We start from the raw sequence: 13,214 nt of genomic DNA, 5'->3' as shown, positions 1-13,214 counted from the left end.
ATTCGTGGGCCTTTGGCATATCATGAATACGAACTGAGTTCTAGAGGATGTTCGGTGCAATGTTATCGAAGCAGAACCACTACCGAAATTTATAAATTTTTTGTCGCAGCGCGTAAATGACTTATAGAAAGCGGAGAAGACTCTGCATGATATTACTATAAAACATTTCTTCTAAATTTTTAGTTTTTAAAATAATATTTTCTTAATTTATTACAACCAAAGTTATGTAAATAGTTATTACTAATTTTCCTCCCAAACTAACAAAAAAATATAAAAATCCCTAAAAATACGAAAATACATGTTTTTATGATAGGCTAGATTTCAATGTCCTCAACTGTATATTGAAAACACAAATGTCATTTGACTTATGGAATGTGAATTTGTGGTTGCCACATCCAACAAATTGTACTTATTGATCAATATTATTGAAGATTTGACGAAGATTTAACTTAAATCTACTGCCTTTCGAGATTTAATTTTATATGATAAATCTCAAAAGATTTAACGTCAAATCTCGTCAGAGGGCTAAATCTTCATTAAATCTCACAATGGAGACAAAGTATTATATACAAAAATGAATTGCTGTCCGTTAGCCTCGCTAAGACTCGAAAACGGCTTGACCGATTTTAATATTTTTATTTTTTTGGTTTGTTTTTTTATAATATCCGGATGGTTAAAACGAGAAAAAATAGAGAGTTGCCACCTGTTTAAAAATTGCAGTATAAGTAAATTAATGACATAAATTAGATATTGCAATATGGGTGTCAAAGGAAAGAGGTTATGAAGGCTTACAGACGAAAATATTTTTGATTTTTGAGGGGGGTTGCCACCTGTTTCAATATTTAATTAAATTAAATTGGTAAGATAAATTAAATATTGCAATATGGGTAACAAATTAAAAAGGTTTAAATAAGAAGGCTTACTACTGAAAATATTTTTGAGTCGAGTTGCCACCAATTTCGAAAATATAATTCAATAAAGTTAATAAGATAAAGTATGTATAATAATATAGATGTCAAACGAAAAGTATTTGAAAAATTATTGATTAAGAAATATTTTCTATAGGCCTGTCACCTACCTGAGCGGTAAAAACTAAAAGCCATACTCGCAATTATTATTCAAAGCTTTTGAGGCTCGCATCAATGTAGAATACTGTAACCCCGTCAAGTTAGTGTTAATTGATGGCAAACCAAGTACTCTCATGTTTGGCAAGGATATCACCCCATCGAACAATGCACTTAGCCTCGATATAAAAGAGAACAAAAGCCGAAGTATTAGCCGAAGCAGTCCATACAAATGTTCTACAATTGAACTAACAAAAAAATATGGCCTGTGACTCTTTTATAGAAGCTGGGGACACTGGAATAAATTTTAAACAAAAAACAAAACCGACTTCAATTCTCATATACAAATTTAAGAGTACCGTTATTTTCTTTATGGCCCAATTATCGGACCTACATTCAGTTAGTAGGAGACTGCCTCTGAGGAACCACCTTTCCTTTGAAAAAGAATTGTTATCCGGTAACATACATAAAAAAATATTCCGACGAATTAATAATTTTTTTAATACAAACCTGTGCTTGGGAGTTCATTGATACGAAAAATTAATTTCTGATATCTATTTTTTATTTAAAGAACCGCAAGATTGCACTACAAAGCAAATTACATATTTTTTTACTATTGTAACGGGAGAAGTTACTGTATGTATTTTTTTATATGTACAGTGTCGAACAAAAGTTTTGGCACAGTAACTTTTCGCATTACATATATGTTTTATAAGTTTTTAATTTATTTCCGATAATTTTTTATAAAAACATAGTTCATACTATACCAAAACTCAGGAAAATCCAATAAATCTGCATACTAATTTGCAATTTTATGTTCAGATTTTCAAGCAACTTCAAACTTGCACTTTGATAAACTAAAACTGAATGGATTACTAAACTGCATACTTGGAATTCTTCTAAAAAATACTTTGCCTATATTGCGTGAAATTCACTGTGCCAATACTTTTGTTCGTTACTGTAAGTAAATGAAACTTTAACTTTAAAAAACCAAAAAAAAAAAATTACAATATTTCAAAATTATTTTTCGAATCATAAATTTTGTTATGATTAACAATGTATTTATGTTTTTTTTGGTTTTAGATCCTTTTTGCTTTCAAGACGAGGTATCTTTTTTCTACTTTCTATTCTCATAGCCAAAACTCCCTCTCTATTTTTATCAATCAATCAATTTAATACTTTTTTTTCGGCATTTTTCCTAAATACAACTAGAGCCTTATAAAACTTGTATAACACCAAATGTTTATCAAGCTTAGGATTTTGTGTTATCTGGGCAGGCTTATTAATTTAACCAGAGAATATGTTTTCTTTATTCAGTTTACCCAGTTCCCCATTTAAAACTGCTGCCTGTACTGTATCAGCGGTTAAAACTTGTTAAATTTTTATTTAAAATTTTCGGTAAGGATTAAGCGAGTGGATAAAAAATCATTATATATTTTATATTATAAGAACGGCCCATATATACATATGTATATGAAAGAATACACACATGCGACGTCTCTAGCCATTGTGTCTCACCTCTTTAAATTATAGTTATTTTTTTCTTATTGTATTAAAATAATAACGTTCGTAGTAAATATTAATCCATATATTAACTTAGTATATATTAAAGACTAGAAGATGACCCGGTGAACTTCATATCATCTATAATTTATCTGAATTTCACTTTGATCAATTATAACAAATCTTCAAAATGCAATACATTGAGATCACTAATACTGCCTGCTGCTATAGCTGATAAAAGATTCCACACCTATGAGATGTGCCACGCCCCTTTTTACAAACTCAGTTATATACATATATTTTTCCACAAGCACCTACCATAGGTATCTGTGCATTTCAAATTTCGAAGTGAGAGCTGATTAGAAATTTTCCCTATGGGACCTCCCCCTCCCCCCTGGCGAGTTCCAATTTTTTTACCCTATTATAGGTCCAGGAGTTATGGCAATACTTTGGAAAAATTTTATTCAATTCTGTCGATCCGTTTAGGCTGCAACCTGGCACATACATACATACATACATACTTCCACAAATATATAGTAGATTTGATTTGAAAATAAATAATAAAAAATAGATATCAGAAATGAATTTTCCATATCACAAAACTCCGGAGCACAACTCTTTATTACAAAAAAAAATCCAAACAATTTAGTAAATATTAATCTAATTATGGACTTAGTATTAATTAAAGATATTTTCTTTTAAAATTGCGCAGGCTCGAAATTGATTTTAGGGCTATGGTCCAAAGGGCTTTTCTTCTTAGAATTTTATGTAGAATCCGAATCTGCTATATATATATATAAGTTATATAATTCAGACGCATAAATTAATAAGTTTATTTTATTATTATAAGAAGTTTTTTTTGCTGCACTCAAATTAAAAAAAAAAATATATAATCTCTTTAATTTACAAATTAATTTATAGATTTTATAAATTTTCTAATTATTTAATTTTCAAGCAATTGAGCGTTTCAATTCAATACCTTTCACCACGATAGTACTATCGATACTATCGATGTTTTCAACTATCGTTTCGAAAACTATCGAGTGGCGGTACTATCGATAGTATTCCAGCTCTACTACAAGCGGGCCCATGCGCAGACTGCGCAGACAGAAATATACAGTAAACTTACCCTCATTGTAGCCACAGATAGGAGCAGACCAGTGATCGGACTTTAAAAAAATTCTGTGTGGTAGAATCTGGAAAAAAACGTGGTGATGTGTGGCAAAAATTGAAAGAATTCTGCAGGGTTTCACCTAAATTGCAAACTTTTTAATTAGACTCTAAAAATTGTTATTTTAGTATAATAAAGTGCAGGATTGAAGTTGCTAAAAATTGCGTTGAATTTTGGCAATTTTTTTCCTTTACAGTCTAAAGCAGTTCCGTCCATATCAAGATATTTTTCGAACATATTCTAAGAAATTTCTGCAACCTTGTGGAGTGCTGTCAGCTTTTCTTTTTATCACATCACGAAGTAGCGAACAAATGTGGCACGTTCCAGAAATAGCTACTTGGGATTTGCCGATTTTGACGATTCTCAAGTAAAAGTAAACAACGCCTCAGAAACTTTATATGCACTTAAATTTGCTAATACTTTCACAAAAACGCTTTTTTTTAACATTTTCGCTATTAATTCTTTTTATAAATCATATATTTTGCAATTTAACACAATAAAACCACGTTTTCTGTCGAAAAATTTATTACTGAGAAAATTTAATATTTTACAGTTTATTTTATCCTCCAATTCGGCTTTGTTTACTTTTACCTTAGAGATGTCATCGTCGCCGGGAATGCAGAATCTTGTATTATATCATTCTTGTTACCATATAGTGTTTAGTATTACACAATTTTTGCTCTTAAAATTAGTAAAATTATGTCGAGCAAAAATAAAACTACGCAAAAACGCGAATATGTGGTAGATTTCAGACCTTGAGTGGTAGATGTGGTAGATGCTCAAAAAAGTGGCAGATCTATCACAATGTGGTAGAAGTCCGATCGCTGAAGCAGACTGTTCTAGTAGTTCGTGGAAATAATAAAATGAGTTATTCTTATAAATCCCTTATTTTTATTATACATATATTACAAAGTGTGAATGAGATTTATAGTGCATCAGAACTTATACTTATTAGGTACATAAAAACATATTACAAACTGACTGATATATGAGTGTCATGAGTTGAGGGAAACATGTTGTTACTTACAATATATCGAGCCCTAACCGCCTAAACAACGTAAGCGACATTTTTTTCAAAATTTTCTTTTTGATGCAGAAATGCATCTAGATGCTCTAGGAATATTTCTGCACCAAAAAGAAAATTTTGAAAAAATGTCGCTTACGTTATTTTGGCGGTTAGGGCTCGATATCTTTGTATGTTTGTTTGAGGTGAAAATATATTCAGAATTACCTTTTTGATTAGATGTTCCTTTAACAGAAACAATAATATCTGAGAATCGTCTTACTCTAGAAAAGGCTACATATAACAAAACAAAACCGCGTATCGTCATTCTGCAAAACCGCGTAAGTGGCATTAGCTGCCAAAAATTGGATTTGCACACACAAGCTCTTGGCTCAATCCTTATCCATTCGTCCTGAAATATACTGGCCAGGTATGCGATTACTTTATAAAAACGAGAACCATTTTGAAATATGAGTGTTTTTACTCTCCAGAAGATAATTTACGTAATTCACATACGCGGTTTTGCATTATCTCGATACGCGGTTTTGCATTTTGTTGATACGCGGTTTTGTACTTTAAACGACGTAATGTATTTACAGGAAAGTTGGCATTTCAAACGAAATATTAAGAATTAAACGTGAATTGTGTAATTTATTTCATCGGTTAAATGAGTTTTATTTGAATATAAAAATGAACATATTGCACAAAACGTATACTTCTATTTCACACGTACATAACCCTGCAGGGAAACCGCGGACTAGTGAATCAAATTTCTAGTTCCGTACTAGGTCTTTATCGCCAAAAAGGAACTAGTCCGATAGGAACTAGATCCCCACCAGTCCAAAATCGGCGAAAAGTGGTACTTTTAAATATCTAATTTTTTTCAGTTTTTTCACTAGAAATCTATATCTAAAGTGACGAATTTAGAAATGGTTCGGAACTAAAGAAAAAGGGATGCAGAACGAACTAGATCTTATTTGTAGAATTTAGAACTAGTTCGGAACTATCGAATGCATCCCTTACTTATTATTTATTACTTATTTACTTTACATAGATATGTGTTCGGCGACTTTTTCGTTCAAATACGCTTCTATTCTGTGCTTCGCAGATGCTTTTTCATAGCTTGGTAATACAAAACTTAAATTTGTGTTAACATTTCAACATCTTAGGACCGTCTGGAATATAAAAAATACCCTGTGGGGAAATCTCTAGTTTAGAACTGGTGCGCTTCTAGTACATTTAGAACCACTAGTAGTTCGCGATAAATCTCTTTTGCATGCAAACAACTGGCGACTTTAACACAGCGATGTCATAGGAATTGGAAATTGTCCAGAACCAGTCCTAAATTCGACATATGGGATCTAGTTCGCTTTGCACCCCATTTTCTATAGTTTCGAACCAGTTGTAAACGAAAAAATTAACAAGATGTTTTCTTTTTTGGTTACCATGGTAGCAATTTTTAATTATTTGCAGAGAAATTAATTTTCAATCTGAAATCAAATTTGTTTGAATGAATGTAAATTAAATTGTGCATTTGAAAACACGTTTACATACCTTTGGCTGTAGCGTAATTTGCAGAGGTGCTGACTGTTATTGGTTATATTCCAGAAGGTCCTAAATGTTAAGATGTTAACACAAATATTAGTTTTGTATTACCAAACTATGAAAAAGCATCTGCGACGTGCAGACTGAAAGCGTATTTGAACGAAAACCCCGCCAAGCAAAAGTCTATTTAAAGTAAACAAGCCCCCCGCTGTATCCCTTTTTCAGTAGTTTCGAACCAGTTCAAAGTTCGCCAGATGAGATCTAGTTCGTTTTGCATCCCTTTTTCTATAGTTTTGAACCAGTTCTAAATTCGTCATTTTAGATTTAGATTTCTAAAACTGTTTTTTAAAAGTACCACATATCGCTGCTTTTGAATTGGTGGCGATCCAGTTACTATCGGACTGGTTCGTTTTTGGCGATAAAGATCTAGTACGGAACTACAAATTTGGTTAACCAGTTCAGGGTTTCCCTACAGGGTAACAGCGAGCGCCTCTGCAAACTCAGCTACAGCTAAAGGTATGTAAACGTACATTTCTTCATTCAAACAAATTTAATTTCAAATTGAAAATACATTTTTTCCGAAATAACTTATCGCGCCACGGATGAACCAAAAAGATTGAAGAATCATGATATTTTTTTCTTTCGTCTGTCGATTTTCGAACTAGTTCGGAACTATAGAATTTAGGTCTAGCTCGGAACTATCGAAAAAGGGATGCAGCGGGGGCAATTGACACTTCCTAAGACATCGCCATATTAAATTCGCCAGTTGCTTGCATACAAAAGAGATTTATCGCGAACCAGTACTGGGTCTAAATGTACTAGAGGCGCACCAGTTCAGAACTAGAGATTTTCCCCACAGGGAAGCTACAATTTTTTTAATTTGAAAAGAAGCAACACGGTGCCACGGCTAAGGGAGCGGTGCGAGAACCGGTGTCAGTTTATCTATTATTGATTGATAGTTTATTAATTATTGAATTATGTGTGCGCCCATCACTGTCGTATACGGTGTATGCGATGCTGCAGTTACAATGGTGCTTCAGTACAAAATACCTTTAGTGTGGCTTAACAATTACAAATTTCTTTACTTCAGAGGTGTTATGACCATTAATATTACCTAATAACCACTCAGGGGACCTCTGGCTTTTCAAATGACACCTCATTAGTGGAATTGCTTACATAGAAAAGTAGAAAAAGGGAGACTAACAAAAAAACACCTTAGAGAAATAATATATAAGATAACACCCCTCGCTCCCCTATTTAGTTATAGTTTTGCAAAATAATTCAGTGAATATCATTATGCATGTGCAGTAGACTGTGCATTATTTTGCAACCTTGTCCTACAAAGCAAGACTCCCCCCCCCAGAAAGGTTCAGTAGGTCATACAAATTTTTAAAATCGGATAACGGAAAGTTGTGCCTCAAAGGCCCTAAAGCTCAGCAAATTCATGGAGTTTTTAACAAAGTGGTCAATATTTTGCCTATAAGTCAGTGGGTAATTTAACACATATATTTTAATGGCACTTCATGGAGTTTTGTCCCCGATGTCAAAAATAGCTACAATATTTTTAAATCTTTTAAAGTTATTGAGGTTTTTTTTGGGAAAAAGGCGTGAGGCCTTTTGAAAAAATCCAACATGACGTCTCAAATATGACATCTAAACTAGCCGTAAATTAGATTTTGCTTTACAAATGTTGTGCCACCGGAGAACCCAACACTAAGAGAGAAAAATTCCCTACAACTTTGGCATTTGAATATGCTACGAATTTTTAACAGAAATTTTTGAAAAATGACGAAAACCGTGGCAATGCAAAAATTTTTCGCACTTTTTTCTAATTATGTACAATAAAAAAATTTGGGAAATTAAATTATCTACAAATTTGTATACAACCGCATTTTACGAAAAATGCAAAATAAGCCATATTGACTTCAGAAAAGGATACTATCGTTTTGTTTGCGATATCGAACTTATTACGCTTCTACCAACAAATTATAAAACAAGTGGTCAAAGGAGGTGCACTTGAGCAAACCCTTATTGATTTACAAAAGTCTAGTGAGGAGATTTATTTGAACTCGCTCTCCAAACAAGTCCGCAGCATTCTACAACGTCCAGCCAGCGCCAATTTAGGTCTTGAACCGCCGCAGCGGGATTTGGTACCACCAGCGAGTGTTGGTCGCCTTTTGAACATGCTCAAAGAGATCCTATCAGTAGCTACCATGGTCGATGGTCGACAAACAGACATTACAAAGATCGTATCTTGTGTTATAGATCCTCTGTTGCAATCAGTACAGGAGTCGGCTTCACATTTACCTACAATCGATATGGCTGTCTATCTTCTAAACTGTCTCTATCATATGCAAAGCTCATTGGCAGTGTACGAATACATGGACGAACGCGTAGAGCGTTTACAAGCACAGTCAGATGCACAAATCGACACGCTAATTTCTGAACAAGCATCTTCTTTGGTGGCCAATCTAAATCTAGGTCCGATCTATACAATACTACAAAACAATCAAACCAAAATTGAGGCGAATTTACTTAAAATATTCATGAATAAAATGGAAGCTTTCTTAGAAATGCCAGAAATGTTACTGCTGCCAGTTGTTAATGTCCAGTGGTCATCGCAACTCTGTGCAAAAGCGAGCTTTCAACGTTATCGTCGCTATATACAAGCAAATATACGAACGTGTTCACGATCCGGCAAACGATTTCGACAATCCAGAGTCTATATTTAGTAAAACGCCGGAGCAGGTCAGCAAGATTTTGGCTGTTTAAATAAGATTTTGTTTTTATATTATTGATATATTTTTTCACCTAAAATGTATGAATTTATGAAGTAAAGCTTGCAATTCGCAAAAACCCAAAAAAATATGAAATCCAAGATGGCTGTTTATCCATAATCTACGTGTCAAATAGAAGTACAGTATATTTTGCTTAGCTGCACATCATTCTTTGCACGAAAAACTTGTGCACGTAACCGAAAAAGGCACTTAAGCGAATTTTCTTTACTACTTCAATGAGGAAGGTATCCGAATCCCTATGAAACCAAATATTGGCGGAGCCCTTACCATGCAGAAATTACTGCAAGCGAAATTTTTACCGATTGCTATCTAATTATCTATATAACTACATAAATAGCCATTTTCGTTGTTCTGCGAGATGAGCAAAATAGGGCCAGGGCAGGTAAACGTAATACTTTCATTGATAATTGATACTAGTCGCACAATTTTTAAGGCAGGTATCGCCAATGTGCAGGTATGTTGAATGCATCGATAGGAGCAGTTTCCTTATAAATTTTAAAAATAATGCCTCTGATGCGCATTTTGAGGTAGGTATCTTAAATGTGCACTTAAGCATAGAGGCAGCAAAGCAAAATATACTGTAAACTGCATCAAAATTTCGCGTCTTCAATTTCTTTTCTTCGTCCCAATTTGATCTAAATTTACTTTGCTAAAATTTAACTTCTGGATACCTAGAAACTGTAGTTTTACGTGGAAAAAACCTCAATAACTTTAACAGTTGGGGAGGTTTAAAAATAGGTTAGCCATATTTGACGTCAGGTGGCAAAACTTCATCGAAGGCCATTAAAATATATTAAATTTCCCACTGACTTATAGGCAATTTTGACCACTTTGTGAAAAATTGCATGCAAATTCTGAACTTTAGGGCCTTACGAGGCAAGTCTTTCAGTTTCCATAAATAAATACAATATGGTGAATACTCTAGACAAAGCAATGATAATCTTTGTTGTTACGAAAGACTTTACATAAAATATGTTTTTTTTTTTTTTATGTATGTTTCCGCATATTTTTGGACGACGTTAAGCGATATAATAATTTTTTTAAATGAAGGATGTTACCTCACAGGCTCCATATTAAGTTGGTTTAAATACGATCATAAAATCATGAAGACATTAACGATAATTTTAAATTTTTATATGAGAATTGAAGTCGGGTTTGCTTTTTGCTTAAAAATTACTTATTCTGTGTATGCAAAATAGTGTACAATGATTTTATATAAAAATGTTCAAAGATAAAATAGTGTATAAGCAGATGCTTTCAGGAAAATGGAATCAAATGGTATTTCTAAGTAAACATGGTACACAATTTTTGTGTATATTAACAGCTATCAATAAAAAGTGTGGCGTATTTAAAATGTAAGTATTGTGAATAAAAAGCGCTCAACTAAAGTTTAAATATGATCGATTGCATTATAAAAATGTCTAGTTCGTTTTTCTCAAAACTATACTTTTTATGTTACACTGCTTCATTATTCCAGCGACGATATATATCCAAAACGTGACACACTGTTTAATATTTTCAAATAAATTCTATCACATCTATGTACATATTTATGTACTTGATTATATTTAAATTTATAATTCGGCCAAGTGCGGTCGAACAAATCTCACCTTCCTTCAGGCGGATATTCCGCGTACAATTCTTAATCGCTTGATTTTAAACTTCGTACTGAACTTCACGCTGCGTTGCTTGTACCGCTACTCACATGCACATTCGTAAATTTAAAGATCATTGACTCGAACAAGTGATATTTTTGTTAGTCACATTGGGTTCCATTGTACAATACTACAAACTTAGGGTTTTATCGTATTCGTGTCGAATTCAGTGCAATTGTGCTCGGTTCTGCCTTCTTACTAACCACTTTAATTACCTTACCTGGCTTATATGTATCGTACAAATATGTGATTTTAGCAAGTCGGTATGTTTTATATACCTGTGGTGAGTATAAAATAATTAGCTTATGAGAGACATTACAGTTAATAAGGTTGTTGGCAAGATATACATGAGCTGCTAAATTCGTTTATTTATTTTCTCTCAATAATATACAATTTTCGTTCTTAAATATGTATGTACATTAGACTGCATCACTCCCCATACAAACCAAAATCGGTACGGAGTTTCCATTGGAATAATAAAATCTATTACATCTTAAGACTTGCACCTAAATATTTCGGAAAAATATTAAGATCTACGTGTGCTGGACTGATTTGAAAAACATCCAAAAATGGAGTTTTTTATGAATAAAAATAGTTTATCAAAGAATTTTTTTTTGAAACAAATGACAAAACAGTTTAAGATTAAAATATTTGCATAAACATAAAAAAAAAGTTTTATGGTGCATTTACATGGTATTAAGCCATATGAACTGTTGATACGCTAAAATAGAGGGACTACATGTTCTAATAAGGATTTGAATGATATCGAGTGGGACGCATATAATACATTTTTTCATATGAAACTGTAAACATACTGTTGTGACACTGTTAAGCATATGAAATTATAGCAAGTTGGATTTTCATACATCTTCCCATAAAAAGTTCAACAGATGCAGAGATACCCAGGAGGGGTTTTCCCATTTTAATGCCTTTTTAATATAAAATGCCACCGAAAAGTAGGAAAGCGGTAACTCCGCCATTCACATACATGTTAAAAGTGTGAATTTTAAAAATTAAAAACAATAAAAAAACAAATTCAAAACAAAGAAATTAATTGTACAAGAACTTTTTAAATAGAAGCAACTCACGTATAGTGGACAATAAAAAGACAAGGCTCTATGATAACAAACTTAAATACAAGACATTACAGAACATTTTAATGAGCTTTATATCACATTTCAGTAAAAATAAGCCTATATTTTCCAAGCTGGCAAAGAAATGAAAATCTATATTTTTTGTTGTTTACACAAAGACTTGCCAAATATACATATAATATTAGTTCAAATTGGCCCCATTTAACTTGTTAAATAAAAAAAAGGTTTTTGTAAAACACAATCGTCCACATTGAACATTTCGAGTTTACTTTGACGGTCGATTTCAAATAAATGGCGTGCAGGGTTAGAACTCCGGCAAGCTTAAATCGGAAAATCGTAGTATAAAATAATGTTCCATAGTAGTATTTTTATAGGTCGCTCGTTTACTGGAGAACGTCATAATCCAAAGAGACATTTTTTTCAGTTAAGTATGCAAAAATGGGTGCCGATCCTTATTTTATATTCACCGAAAAATGCGTTACGCTATCGTCCAATTGTTTCCCTGGAAAAACAATGCGTTACGCTATCGTCCAATTGTTTCCCTGGAAATTTACCCTATAAACCTCTCTCTTTAGCCAAAGTAAGGAACCAAATGGATTTTTAATGACAGAGTTATCATCTAATATTTTAAGCAAGTGTTGCATATATTAGCAAAAGAGAGGATAAAACTATCTTTAAAATACCATTTCAACTATTATTATCGTGAAAAAATTACGAAATTAATGCCATTTTCCAGAAAGAACACCTTTAAGAGGCATATTTTTATTTAGATATAGTATGTGCTACATAAAAATACAAATTAGTCTAATATTATTTATATTATACCTTACAAATCACCTGAATTCATCAATTCATGTTTGCATTAAAAATAAAAACAATTTTATTTTATGTTTTTCGTTTTTTAGTTTAGCTACTGCAAAAGGCGTACTTTATTATTTTGGAATTAACATAAAAATACAAATTAGTCTAATATTATTTATATTATACCTTACAAATCACCTGAATTCATCAATTCATGTTTGCATTAAAAAGAAAAACAATTTTATTTTATGTTTTTCGTTTTTTAGTTTAGCTACTGCAAAAGGCGTACTTTATTATTTTGGAATTAAAAACGTAGCAGATCGTAGGTAAAGCGGAGTAGCGTAGTAAGTTTAAAATTTTCTCTGAAACCGTAGTAAATCTACTACGACCGTAGTGAAACTCTAACCCTCTTGGCGTGTCAAATGAAAGCTTTTGGCTCATTCTGATTGGCTGAAGCAGAAAGCTTTCTGATACAACTCTGCGCTGAACTGGTTTTCCAACGAGTTAAATGATTTAACTGGTTCAATTTTACAACAACAATTGCATGCGATTTAACTTGTTTATGAACATGTTTTGTTCA

General features: G+C 32.6%; 1 pseudogene; it reads left to right on the top strand.

Moving 5' to 3' along the window:
* Nucleotides 1–8,200: 8,200 nt before the first annotated feature.
* On the top strand, nt 8,201–9,107 carry LOC118753486 (annotated as a pseudogene).
* The last annotated feature ends 4,107 nt before the right edge of the window (nt 9,108–13,214 follow it).

The sequence above is a fragment of the Rhagoletis pomonella genome, unplaced genomic scaffold (genome assembly GCF_013731165.1).
Source record: "Rhagoletis pomonella isolate Grant_MI unplaced genomic scaffold, Rhpom_1.0 Rhpom_scaffold_02529, whole genome shotgun sequence".
Lineage (NCBI taxonomy): Eukaryota > Metazoa > Arthropoda > Insecta > Diptera > Tephritidae > Rhagoletis > Rhagoletis pomonella.
The sequence above is the reverse complement of the archived record's forward strand: the minus strand, read 5'-3'. Positions and strand labels throughout refer to the sequence as shown.